General features: G+C 40.8%; 1 protein-coding gene and 1 long non-coding RNA gene across 5 annotated transcripts in view; one reads left to right on the top strand and one right to left on the bottom strand.

Annotated features, from left to right (window-relative positions):
• Positions 1 to 13384, top strand: part of LOC114282852 (uncharacterized) — a 136472-nt gene that overhangs the window by 24917 nt on the left and 98171 nt on the right. The gene's annotated exons all lie outside the window — the stretch shown is intronic.
• LOC145798740 (uncharacterized) lies at positions 1885 to 5835 on the bottom strand. Its single transcript, XR_014340236.1, has 2 exons — positions 5187 to 5835; positions 1885 to 2098 (listed from the first exon to the last, which is right to left on the bottom strand). It is a non-coding gene; the product is annotated as an uncharacterized LOC145798740 (long non-coding RNA).

Genomic DNA, 13384 nt, shown 5'->3' on the forward strand with positions numbered 1-13384 from the left:
GTTGCTCAATTGACTTAATCATTTCTTTATAATTTGAAGTTTGATCATGAAATAGATGTAGACATTCTTTTTAAGAGGAAAGGTCAGTTCAAAGCTTAAATATAGGGTTTTGAGGCCAAAAAATGCTTTTTCACTTTCTTCTTTGAAAGGATGAAATTGTTGTTTAGGATAATTCATACAAGTCATTAGAGCAATGACATGTGACACCTTCTCAACACTCAATAATTTTTTTCTCTCTCCCTTGATTTGACTGTGTACTATGTCAAATTAATGCATTAATTAATTTCAAAATTTTGGAAGTGCTACAATTCCACATTTCATTTTCATAGTTTTCTTAGTTAATTTTGCGTAGAGCACATGAAATGCAGACAATGTAGTGTTATTAGGAAAATTTAACATTCTAACATGTTTCTTATTATTATGCATTTTTTTTATGAAGATTAACTGCTTTCATAAATTAATACTATCGAATTTCAAACGAACTTATGTTGACAAAAATAGATGATGGGAGAGCGCATGTAGCCTCAAATCTATATTTCTTTTTCTTTTTTTTTTTTTTGATCGGCAAAAAAAAAAAAATTATTGATAAGAAGCAAAGTACAAGATACGAAACAAAACATGAATACAAAAAGCGATTACAAAAGCATCATGATGAGTTAAATCATCCCAACTATGTTGGCACCAAAAAAGCCATCTTATCATTTGCTAGCACCCGTAAAGTTGGTGAGCCACCAACCAAAAAACAAAAGAAAGACTAGCAACATAAACATATATCTACAAATATTAGCACAGGTTAGCATAGCAGGCATATAACATAAGCTCATCTTAGCATGGCACAAAACATCAACACAGCTTAGTACAGTTTTAGCACATCAGCTCATCATATCAGTTTTAGCACAGCAAGCACAAAGCAGATATCTCCTCTATATCATTAGCACAGCCTGGCAGTCACCATATCAGTTCAACATTCCATAGATAAGCATAGCAGGCACAGAGCAGATAGCCTCCTCTATAACATTAGCACAACCTAGCAGTCACCATAACAGTTCAGATCATGACCATCTATAGTACAACATATCAGCCCAACATATCAGTACAACCCACCTCTCTCTATTAACCACAATCTATATTTTGCACCCTACTACTACCCATACATACCCTGATTATACAAGCACCAAAAATAGAGAAACTCCTCTACAACCTTAGCATAGCATGGGAGTTCAGCACTCCACTGCTAAGCTTAACAGACCAATAGATCAGGTCTTTGGCTCTTCCTATTATCACCCACTCGGACTTTGTAGCCTTTTTCTTCCTAAACAATACGTGACGCCTCTGAGATTAGAGATGAAATCTTGATGGATAACTCTCAAACAATGAAACAGAGTTGTGCAGCCAATACACCAGCAGCTGCCCCATTACACTGAACATCAAATCTACTTTCTTCAAGGGTTTGCTTTTCAAGCAGCTCGATATACCTACTTTATTTAAGTGCTAATTTTACACATCTGGATATACCAAAAGCAACAATGACAGCAGCCCAGTGCAAAACAACAGAAACCAACCACAAACCACAATCACAACAAACCAGTACAAAACAGATCACAACAAGATCATAGCAAAACTTAACACAACTCCAACTCAGACCATGGCACCTCTACTGTTACACCCACACAACAAACCAGTGCAAAAAAGATCCAAATCAATCAGAGTCCAAAAAAGCAGATCACAAAACACAGTAGCTCACAGATCACAAACAGGGCTGTTCTCAACTCCCCTACCTAATACAATATTTAACCTGATGCAAATTAAAAACTATATTATTCACAGAGAACCCCACTTTGGCTGGAGAGGATTTAACCTACAAAGCTATTCTTGCTTTTACAGTTTCACATAATTTTTCCAAATTTGGCTAAAAGCCATTAATAACACAGTTATTTCTATACCATGTGGACCAAAAAACAGCCAAAGACACAACCTGCTACAACAGTTTCTCATTCTTTTTCATTCTGCAAAATGACCACCACTGCAACAGCCCTTCCACAGAGTTTGGCATCACCCACTGAAAACCCCACCACTTCATATTCTTAGACCATAACACCTAGAAAAATGGACAAAAAAAACAAGATATGGTTAGCATTTTCCACCTCATTTTGACAGAACACACAGCCCACATTAGCAGCCTCATCTAAGATCCCAATCCTCTGAAGGAAGCTAGATGTTTTCACCTTGCCTAACCAAGCCAACCACCCAAAGAATTTGACTTTTGGTGGTGCACAATTGTGCCATACTGCCCTTGCCAGTTTCCTATTAGGCCCCAATAATGACTCACAACTTTTGTACCCTGAAGCAACAGAATATATCCCAGAGGGATCTGTCTGCCGCTTCCATTCATCAGACCTGGAAACCCTGACTGTTGGTGCATTTTTTAGAAAGTTATGTAATCTTCTGACCTCCTTATCTTCCTAGACCAACAGAGATCTCCTAAAAGCCAAAATCCAGTCCTGAAACCCTCCTCTACTAGTGAAGAAATCAGAGACTACTCCATCTTTAGCAGTGGATAGAGAAAATAGTCTAGGAAATTCATCCTTGAGACACAACTCCCCTGCCCATTTATCCCTCCAGAATTGAGCTCTCCGGCCATTCCCCAGCTCAATTGCAGAGTTTTGGAGGCAAAAATTGTGTAAGACAAGTGTAGACTGAACTGCACTAATTATGTCAAACCAAATTTTTGAGCCTCTGACACTGCCTTCCAAATATGGCAGCCATCTTCCTCCCCCTATGTTATACTTTGAACATATAACTTCCTTCCACAAAGACAGATTCTCTGCCCCAAACCTCCACCACCATTTCAGCAGTAAGCACTTATTCATATCAGTTATTCTTCTGGTTCCCAAACCTCCCAAAGTTTTGCTCTTGGTAATAGTATCCCAACTAACCATGTGAACTTTCCTTTTAAGGTCTGAACCCCCCCTCCCCCCCCCCCCCCCCCAAAGAAAATTAGATTGGATTTTATCAAATTCCTTTGCCACCTCAACTGGTATTTTGAACAATGACAAATAGTAAATTGGCAAGTTGCTCATGATAGATTTAAGTAAGGTCAGCCTCCCAGCAAACAAAAGTAACCTTCTCTTTCATGTGGATAATTTCTGCTTAAATTTGTCCAAGACTGGCTTCCAAGTGCTTAACCTACCAGGATTAGCTCCTAGAGGTAACCCAAGGTACTTTAAAGGCAAGTTCTGGTGTACATAGTTTAGTCTAGATGCAAAACTATGCAGCAGTCCCTCCTCTACACCAATGCCATCAATCACACTCTTATGATAGTTAATTTTTAGCCCGAAAGAATTTCAAAACACCTGAGAATTCTTTTAATGGTCACAACCTCCACCCATTCAGCTTCACAAAACAGTATTGTATCATCAGGAAATTGCAGACGCATTACTCTTAACCCATCGTTGCCAATGAAAACTCCTTGGATTAAACCCATTTCCTCAGCACTATCAAAAAAAATATTCAACCCCTTAGCCACTACGTTGAATAGGAAAGGTGACAGTGGGTCACCTTGCCGTAGACCGTGCTGTGGGCAAAATTCCAAGGTTGGTGAACCATTCACTAGAACCGACACTTTTGTAGAGGTTACACAGGTTTTCATCCATTTCACCCATCTATCTCCAAATCCAAAATTGGATAGCATATTGAATAAGAATTCCTAATTGACCGAATCATATGCCTTCTCAAAATCTAGTTTCAACACCAATCCTTTCTTATTTGATTTTCTCCATCTATCTACTATCTCGTTAGCAATAAGTATTCCATCTATAATATTCCTACCCCCCAAAAATGATGATTGGGCCTCACTAATTATCTGTGGCATCACTTTTTTCAACCTATTCAACAAAACTTTAGCCAGAATTTTGTACAATGAGCCAATAAGACTTATGGGCCTATATTCACTCAAGCTTGATGAGCTGTCCACTTTTGGGATTAGAGCAATAAAGAGCTATTTAAACCAGAAACTAGTGTAGCATTTTGGTGAAACTCTCTAAAGAAATGCATTATCTTAGGTTTGACTATTTCCCAGCATTTCTTAAAGAAGGCCAAATTAAATCCATCAGGCCCAGGTGCTTTGTTGCCTTCACAGCTCCTGATAACAGTTCCAACTTCCTCTTCTGAAAACTCTGCTTCAATAATTCTGCTACTTGGCTTTCATCAATATTTTTGAATTGGCCAGATAATTTAGGCCTATTAGCCCACGATTCAGAGAAGTGGTTCTTGAAATGAGACATCACCACATGTTTGACCTCCATGGGTTCCTCAACCATTACACCATTCACCATCACTGAAAACAAAGAGTTCCTGTTGTTTTTATTACAAGCCATTATATGAAAATACCTTGTATTCCTATCTCCTTTTAAGGCCCAGTTCATTCTTGACTTTTGTAGCCATGTCCATTCTAGCATTTTATTCAATCTCCAAATTTCCCCCATAAGTTCCCTTCTTCTAGCTTGTTCATTCTCCAGAAGTGCCATTTCTTTAGCAGTTAGTTCAATAGCATGGGCTTTCTCTTCAGCAACTTTGAGCTTAAATTCAATCTTCCCAAATACTTCAATATTCCACACTTTTAATTTTTGTTTCAAGGCTTTAAACTTCTTAAGACAACGATAACCAGCCCAACCCTCCACCTGAAGTCCTGACCAAGTTTCCTCCACTATGGATACAAACTTAGGATGAAGAGCCCAAGAATTGAGAAACCTAAAAGGTCTAAGTCCCCAATCACTATTGTCCTCCATCAATATTATAGGACAGTGGTCAGATAGCAGCCTAGGGAGCCCCCATAACTTGAAGTTGAAATTCTGTAACCACTCATGATTAAGTAGAAATCTGTCCATTCTGCTCCATTTCTCTCCAGTTTGTGAGTTACACTAGGTGAATTTCCTACCAAGCATTGGTAAGTCAATCATATCTAATTGGTCTACCATGTATTGAAATCCCTCATTCCTCTATCTCTTCTAGAACATCCAATTATGTTAGTGATAGTCCGTATTTCGTTGAAGTCACCCCCATACACCATGGCTCCAAGAATATATTCTTCAACCGAGCAAAAGTATTCTATAATTCATTCCTTCTAGCCACATCCAAGGGACCATAGACATTAACAATCACACAATTAAAAGAGTCGAAGAAAGTACTTGACAAAAGGATGAAATTACGATGACCACAACAAGTATTTAATTGGAACACTCGTAGATTCCGTATGCATAACAGCCCACCTGCTTGGCCTTCCGCATCCACTGCCATATACTCAAAATTATCTTTCGTACCAGATGGATTTTACCACTTCAGGAGTTATTATTGATCTCTTTGTCTCTTGAATTAGCACAAAACTAATTTTCCTTTCTGCCAAACTTCTTTTAGTTTTCCTCATTTTCTCAGGTCTGCCAAGACCTCAAACATTCCAAGATTGTATCTTCATTGCAAGATTGTTTAGCACCCAAACATCCAGAGCTTAGAGCTTAGTTAACTTCACCTACCCTTCTCACCACTTTTCCTTTGTCATTGGCCTCCAAATCTTCCAACTTGCTAATTATCTCCTTATCTTTGCCATCACAGGCTACCCCCAACACTTTTTCCAATTTGAAGTGATGTTTCTACCTCTGATAATCTTAAGCATCCTCTACTAGACTTACTTTTCATGGAAAGAGAGATACCAACAACGACCAATCTAAAAACAGCCCCTTTCCGTAGATACATAGATGGCTTCACGAATTTCTTTCCCACAGCTCTCTTCCCCTTCTTAGAAATTTTATGACTTCTATTTTCTTCTTCTGTCTCCTTCCTAATTTTCCCCCGTATAATGGTTGTGGTGAACATTTTATTCATTGAGCTGGGCTGCCCCACTCCATGGACAAATTCAAAAATAGATTGAGTGCTATTATTAGCCCAAGTATCTGGTATTTCAGCCCCTTGGGCTGACCTAACCTAACTTGTTTCAATATGGGCCGTATTTAAAGCCACCTCCAGGTTAATTCCTTGTTGCTTCCCTACAGACCCACTCGTGCTTCTGATAAACTCAGATGTGACCTTCTCATCATCAACTCTACAGCCACCCTCCTAGCATACACCACCCTTCTCTGATGCCCCTTTACAGAGCCTCCTTACAGAGCCCACTTCACGTGCGATGCCTACCTCTGGAGTCAAGAGCCTCTCCTTGTAGGCTCCTACTTGCGCCCGTCCTTGCAGGGCCTTCGGGCCTATTTTTAGGCCCAATTTTGATAATCCGAATCGTTCATATTTTATGATTTATTCAGTATATCATACTTGTAAAAAATCAAATTGATCGGATATCAGAAAATATGTGTTTGAAAAATTGAACTAAAAACTATTTTTTTAAAGAATTTAATAAACAGTTTCCGAACATATGCTCCCACTAATTCGGAACCATTAATCACATACTTTTTTAGTTCAATTTTGCAACAAGAATTTAATAAATCACACCTTTACAATCTAGGTTGATTATGTGATTAATGGTTCCCATGCATCTTGTTGCAACCTTTACCTTCCCACAATGGAAAGAAGTCAGGTTAATTGTGTCTGCATCCAGTTCTATAACCTCTCCCCACTCTCTACCTATGCTGCAGAATGTGGTGTTGTTCCACAAGACTAGTGGCACTCCATAGCAACTTAGCCACACCTGCCTCACCTGTTCCAAGACCATTCTATCTTCCCATTCTTCAACGGATTCACACCAATCTTTGATCCAGCCCTTCATGATCAATAGCTTTTGCTTCATAGCTTCCACTGATCGAAATGAGAGAACTAATTATCTACCACTGCCTACTCGAACTGTGATGTCTCCGTGACCTCTTCTCTGTAATTCGTCCTTAAAAGCTTCAACTGAGGTAGTTGGATTTTGTCTGACCATTGCGCTTTCATACAGCCATCCATTACCAGCTTTCTGTACCTTAATAATGCGAACTGAGTTGGATTGAAGCACCCTATTTCGAACCACATCAGCATATGACTTTCTTCCCTGATAATGGCCATATACATTGTGATTTCCTTCCTAGTCCCACCTCTACTGTACTAGATGTGGCTTGCTTTGTTTTGTACCTTCCTCCTTTCTGAGCTCAGCCATTTTGACCTTTAGTGCCTTGTCATCACACCAAAGGCCATTTGCTTTTTGCAGGGCTACATTAGCCACTACCGGACAATCGTACCTGATGAAGCCAAATCTAGATCCTATAGATCTTCTTCTCTTATTTGGGATATACACATCCAACACCACTCCAAAATTTGAGAAGATTTTAGACAGCCCTTTCGCCCCCATAGATAAGGGTATGTTGTCCACAAACATAGAGTAAATGGTATTCCCCCTTAAAATCCCCACTCCTCTACCACCATGCCTGCGAACCACAGGTTGCCATCCTCCATTCCCATGCTTACTTGCTTGCCCTTCAAACTCGTTACTAGATCGCCATGGATGCCCAAATGCTAGATTGCTACTCATCATTTTAGGTACTTTTTTTTATAATTTGAAGACTTAATGAAGAGGCAGATGTTCAAATCAATATTTCTTCATATACTCTTTGTTAGGTAATTTCACCAATTCCTTAACCTTCATGAAAAAATAATTATTATTTTTTTCATGAAAAACCTCTCAGCTTGATTGGTTTGTGTTGGCTACATATTTTGTAAAAGCCAGTTACAGTTCGACACGTGGCATAGTAAGGGTAATAAAGGAAGATTATTCAAGCCTTTAATCCTGATCGTACACGTGGCAATAAATATTGGTCCTCACATGATCTGAGTAACACTAGATCAAATAACGGGATGCAAGATGACGTGTCTTCAACGGTTACTCATATTCAAATCCAGTACAAGAGGGAAGCTCAACTGCCAGTAATGGCGTAATGGAGCTACTTTTAAGGAAGCATGATCAGCGATCATGGAGGAGCAGTTCGACGGATCGAAGTGCAGTTCGAAGGTCATCACTGACGAGTATAAATAGCAGAGCAGCCCCCAGGAAAAAGGACGGACTCAGATCATACAAACCAGTCATTTACTTCATATATTTTCTTTTCCAGTCATTTACATTTCCAGTCTTTAAATACCTGCACTTTAAATACCAGCACTGCACTTCGATTCATAGGAGTAGCTTCAAGTAGATTCAAGTAGATTGCTGTTGTAAACCTCTCTGAGGCTGAGTTCGGACCATTGTAAGTGTTCATTTTTATGAAATACTTCAATTGTTCTTCATATTACTGTTATTTTCTATTAACTTCTCCTAAATCAAGCCACCAGTAAAAGTCCTCTTCATTGAGGCTGAAAAGAACTAAAACACAATCGTCTGATAATTGGTTGGCAATCACAATTTCTGTAAAGACTGATTGATCCTTGCTGGCACGCTCACATTCACAAAAACACCCTTCGAAAAGCCAAAAAGCCAACATATATTTTTGGCACGCCCGGTGGGACTTAATTAAAAATGGCTAGAAGAAGACGACAAGGAGAAAGTGAACGCTTCGAAGAAAGCGTGGAAGGAGAGGTAGAAATACCAAATCCAGAGGATAATGTAGTAACACATCCCGTGGAAACTCCTATATTGTCAGAACCTATGGTCGAACAGACCAGTACTTCTGGACAAGAACCATATGTTCATATTATTGGACAAAACCAAGGAATTGGACCGTCCACTGTGCCATTTATTCAACCAACAAATCCATGGGATGGTTTAGTAAATGCCATGGGACAACAATTAATGAACACAATGGAAAGGTGGGCAACATCCTTTTTGGATCGAATGAATAACCACCAACCAACAAACACAAGACACACGGAGGAAGTCGTAAATGTCCCCCAACAAAGATTGGCTAGAGAAAAACAGCCTATGCAAGTTAATGGACATACTAATGGTCAAACTAGTACCCAAAACTTTGAAAGACCATCGCCTCAGTCTTGGTATGAACCCATTTCAAGGCCTATAGCAGGCCAAAATACCTCAGTACTTAATAATGAAGCCACACAAGTTGGTGGATCTGGCCAAGCACAAGAAACTGGCATAAGAGTGGTTACAAATCCCATGTTCGAAGCCATACCTGGCACGAGGGGGTACACTAATCCCTTATTCGAATTTACACCCGGGGGGTTGGAGGGTTTTCCCACAAATGGCAGAGACACAACACCTGTTCCAGCACCTTTTGCAGGTCCTTTCGTGGGTCATGCTCAAAGAGGTTACCCATACCCTCAACAGCAACCTGCATTGCAAGGACAACCAGCCCCAAATTTACCGCCTTATGGACCAAGAGGACCACAAGCACAAGTTTGTCCACCAAATCCTGTGTTTGCCCCTCCAGTAGTGGTTCAGCAGGCACAAAATATGGTCCCTAGAGACCAGATTGTTGATATTGTTAGGGAGATATGTGGACCAATGGCTCGGGGGGTCCAGACTCCCATATACAGAAAACCATACCCAGAATGGGTGGATAGGGTACATGAATACCCGAGGGGATTTAGGATACCAGATTTTACCCTTTTTTACGGGACTGGAAATCAATCAACGATAGAACATATTGCTAGGTTTGCTGCTCAATGCGGTGAGTTTACTAACCATGACTATATGAAACTGAGATTATTTCCAAATTCCCTAACAGGGGGAGCATTTGTATGGTACATCAACCTTACACCTGGCTCCATTCAAAATTGGCAACAAATGGAAGAGGCATTTCATGCCCAATTCTTCCAATCAGAGCCAGAAGTATCTATGGCAGATTTGGCTAGATTGAGTCAAAGGCCTGAAGAAAAGGCTACTCAGTTTATTGCCAGATTTAAAAGGGCTCGAAATAAATGTAGAGTTATCCTGCCAGAGCCAGAATTCGTCAGATTGGCTCAAAATGGTTTGGAATTCAGGCTTCGAAAGAAGTTTGATTCAACTGAATTCAGAGATTTGGTCGAACTGACCTATAAGGTGTCTCGATATGAAGCATTATTAGAAGAGGAACAAGATCGAAATAATGCATCATATAAGACATATTATAGAGATCCTAATTATGAAATAGATGCAGCAGAGATTGTAGGTAAAGAACCCGTAATCTGTGAAGCATTAATTCATAAGGATACAATTATAGACCAGCAGTTTAAAAAGAAAGACTTTCACAGAAAATACTCTTTCGATTTAACAAAAGCAGATGACATCTTTGATCATTTGCTCGCGGCTAATTTCCTTAAGTTACCTAAAGGAGTAAAACTACCATCTCCAGATGAACTGAAAGGAAAAGTATACTGTAAATGGCATAATTCTTGGTCTCACTCGACTAAAAACTGCATTGTTTTTCGAGACAGGATCCAAGAACAGATTCGAAAGGGAAGTTTGAAGTTCTCAGCTAAAACAGAAAAAGCCATGGGAATTGACAGTGATCCCTTTCCAGAAGTTGGAGAGGCAGCAGCCAATGTCATCACATCAGACTTTCAGAACTTGTCCTTGACAGAATTGAAGGAAGTCAATGTGCAGATGCATGTTGCTAATCAAACCAACATCAAGAAGAATGCTAGAGGCCCACCAGTTATTGAACAAGGTTTCTCGCACCAGAAGGAACACTCTGATGAAGAATCACTGGATGATGATTCTTTAGAAGCAGCGGTGATGCAGAGAATGTGCCCCAGGTGCAGACTCAGTTACAAGTGGTTGAAGGGGCTCCCAACTGATGGGAAGCAATACTACAGGGATGTTCAGAGACGTCCTAAGTCAACCAATGCTTACAACAAAAGGCCGTATCCGGCTAGTGATAGGCAGAGACCACCAGTGGTTGAGCCTGTAGTGAACAGAATGCATGACAAAGGCAAGAAGCTCTTGCATGAATCCAGGCCACATAACTATTATAGAGTGGAGAGTAGCCATTCCGAAAGAAAACTGGAGAGAGGTTCAGTTCATGGAATCAGAGCCAGAGATTGGCCCCCTAGGCCAGTTTCACGCAGGACAGAAAATGGTCACCCTTATCGAAGGTCTGAATCAGATTCAAAACATGAGGACAAAACCAAGCACTTACCTTCACGGCCAGTTTCGAAGATGGCTTCGAAGGTGGAAAGGGGCAGTTCAGCGTCTGAATCAGCAAGTTCATGGGTACCTGGAGTCCCAGACTGGTTTGTAATGCAAAACAAACCTAGAGAATTGCCTGTTCGAGGAGATGTTATAAACCAAGGCAGGATGATCAGGCCTCCTATGGTAGCTCCAAATAGCTGGGTGCTGCTTAAACACCCAAAGACGAAGGAACCAGGAATGGTCCCAGTCATCTCAAGGTCACAGAGAAGAAAAATTCAGCGCAGGTACACCCAATACCAGAAAGATCTGAAGGAAAGTGGAGAAAATTCTTCACCAGTCAAAATGGAAGGAAGGAAGAACCCAAAGTCAGACCATGCTCCAAAGCCGGTTCCACAGAGCAAAGTGGTCTGCAGCCGAGAACAATTGGCTAAGGTTCATGCCGAACTAACAGCCAGAGAGAAGTCTAGTCTTGTTGGATTGGAGAAGACCCTGATGGAGACAGATAGCGAGACCGAAGAAGAGAGTAACGTAAGCCAGAAGAAAGAGGTTGTGGAGGAAGAGATGTTCGAAGCCTTCATGGCTGAGCAAACGTTTCTGACTGAAGAACTAGTTGAGAAAGATCCTTCGAATGGATCAGTTAGCAATGAAATACCAGAATGCATCATGCAGGATGTTTCTGAGGGAGTCGACCAAAGTAACCAAGAGGGGGAACAAGTACAGCCAGCCATCCAGTTTGGCTCGTTTCCCCCAGTCTCAGTGAACATGGTACACATACTACCACAGGAATTCCGAGCTGGAGATGAAAACCAAGAGGGGCAGGAAGCTGATCCAGTTCAGATTTCTAGTGAAGACTCGCAAGCAAGCATGGTGCAAGATAACTTCGAAATGGTTACACCGATGGAAGATGAATATGAAAGTGAGGAAGTGGTAAGCATCAATCTATCGTATCCATTCGAGTACCCCTCAGATTCGATGACGCAGCACGTCAGGCCTTTGTACATCAAGGCTTTCTTTGATGGAATACAGCTGAACCGAGTCCTGATAGATAATGGGGCAGCAGTAAACCTACTCCCGAAATCTTCTTTGAAGAAACTAGGAAAAAAGAATCCCAGGTTGATACCAACCAGCACAACCATTGCTGGTTTTGCTGGAGATAAGCAAATGGCTCAGGGGATTCTTCCCATTAATTTAAGTGTGGGAACCAGGGATTGTATGACGGCATTCTTCGTAATCGACAGTAATGCTAAATACAATGCTTTGCTTGGAAGGGATTGGATCCACACTAACAAATGTGTGCCTTCTTCTTTACATCAGAAAATCATGATGGCTCTAGGCAATGGAGAGACAGAGGAAATCGATGCAGATCCTCAACCCTTCATAGCCTGTGCAGACTTTGCGGAGGCTAAATTGTATATTGAGGGAGTAACACCTCTCAGTATACTGATGAAAGATGACAGCTCAGCCGAAGTGACGGCTGATGAGGAGGTGACACACCTGAAGCACTTAGTCCAAAAAGGTGCTGATGAAGAGATTGTCCTTAGAGATGACAATGATGCCTGGTTATAGGCAAAGAGAGGAACCGCAAGAAGCCAAGTCCTTGGCTTTGATTAAATTTTCAGCATTGGACATGAAAGCAATAGTCCAGAAAGTTCAGGAGCAAGAGAGAGAGGCCATGATAATTGGCCGCAAACAGTAGAAGCAACAGGCTGGAGTCTTGACTCTTGATAAGTACTGTGCATTGGACATTGAAACAAAAGTCCAGGAGATACAGGAAGAGGAAGCCTTGTGGACAGACTTTGTCTACGAGGAGGAGGACAGAGATATTGAATTGAAGAACTTGGGGGCAGAACCAAGCTTGAAGATCACTTCAAAGGTAGTAGAAACCAGAGGGAGTTCTCATGCACAAGACCCTTTAGAAGAAGTAAATCTAGGGGAAGGTTCTGTACAACAGCCCACTTACGTAAGTACTTGTTTGAACGCTCTGGACAGAAACCAGCTTTTGGTTATTCTGAAGAAATACAAAGATTGCTTTGCATGGTCTTATAATGAACTACCAGGATTGGACAGGTCATTAGTGGAACATAGGCTCCCTATGAAGCCTAATTTCAGGCCATACAAGCAGAAACCAAGAAGGATGAGTCCAGAAGTAATTCAGAAGGTCAAGGAAGAGATCCTTAGACTCCTCAAGGCAGGTTTTATTAGAACAGCCAGGTATGTCGAGTGGCTATCTAATATTGTGCCTGTAGTCAAGAAGAATGGCAAAATGAGGGTATGTATCGATTTCAGAAATTTAAATCTGGCAACTCCTAAAGATGAGTACCCTATGCCTATAGTGGACTTGCTGGTGGACAG

The sequence above is a fragment of the Camellia sinensis genome, chromosome 9 (assembly GCF_055761805.1).
Source record: "Camellia sinensis isolate YWXY chromosome 9, ASM5576180v1, whole genome shotgun sequence".
Lineage (NCBI taxonomy): Eukaryota > Viridiplantae > Streptophyta > Magnoliopsida > Ericales > Theaceae > Camellia > Camellia sinensis.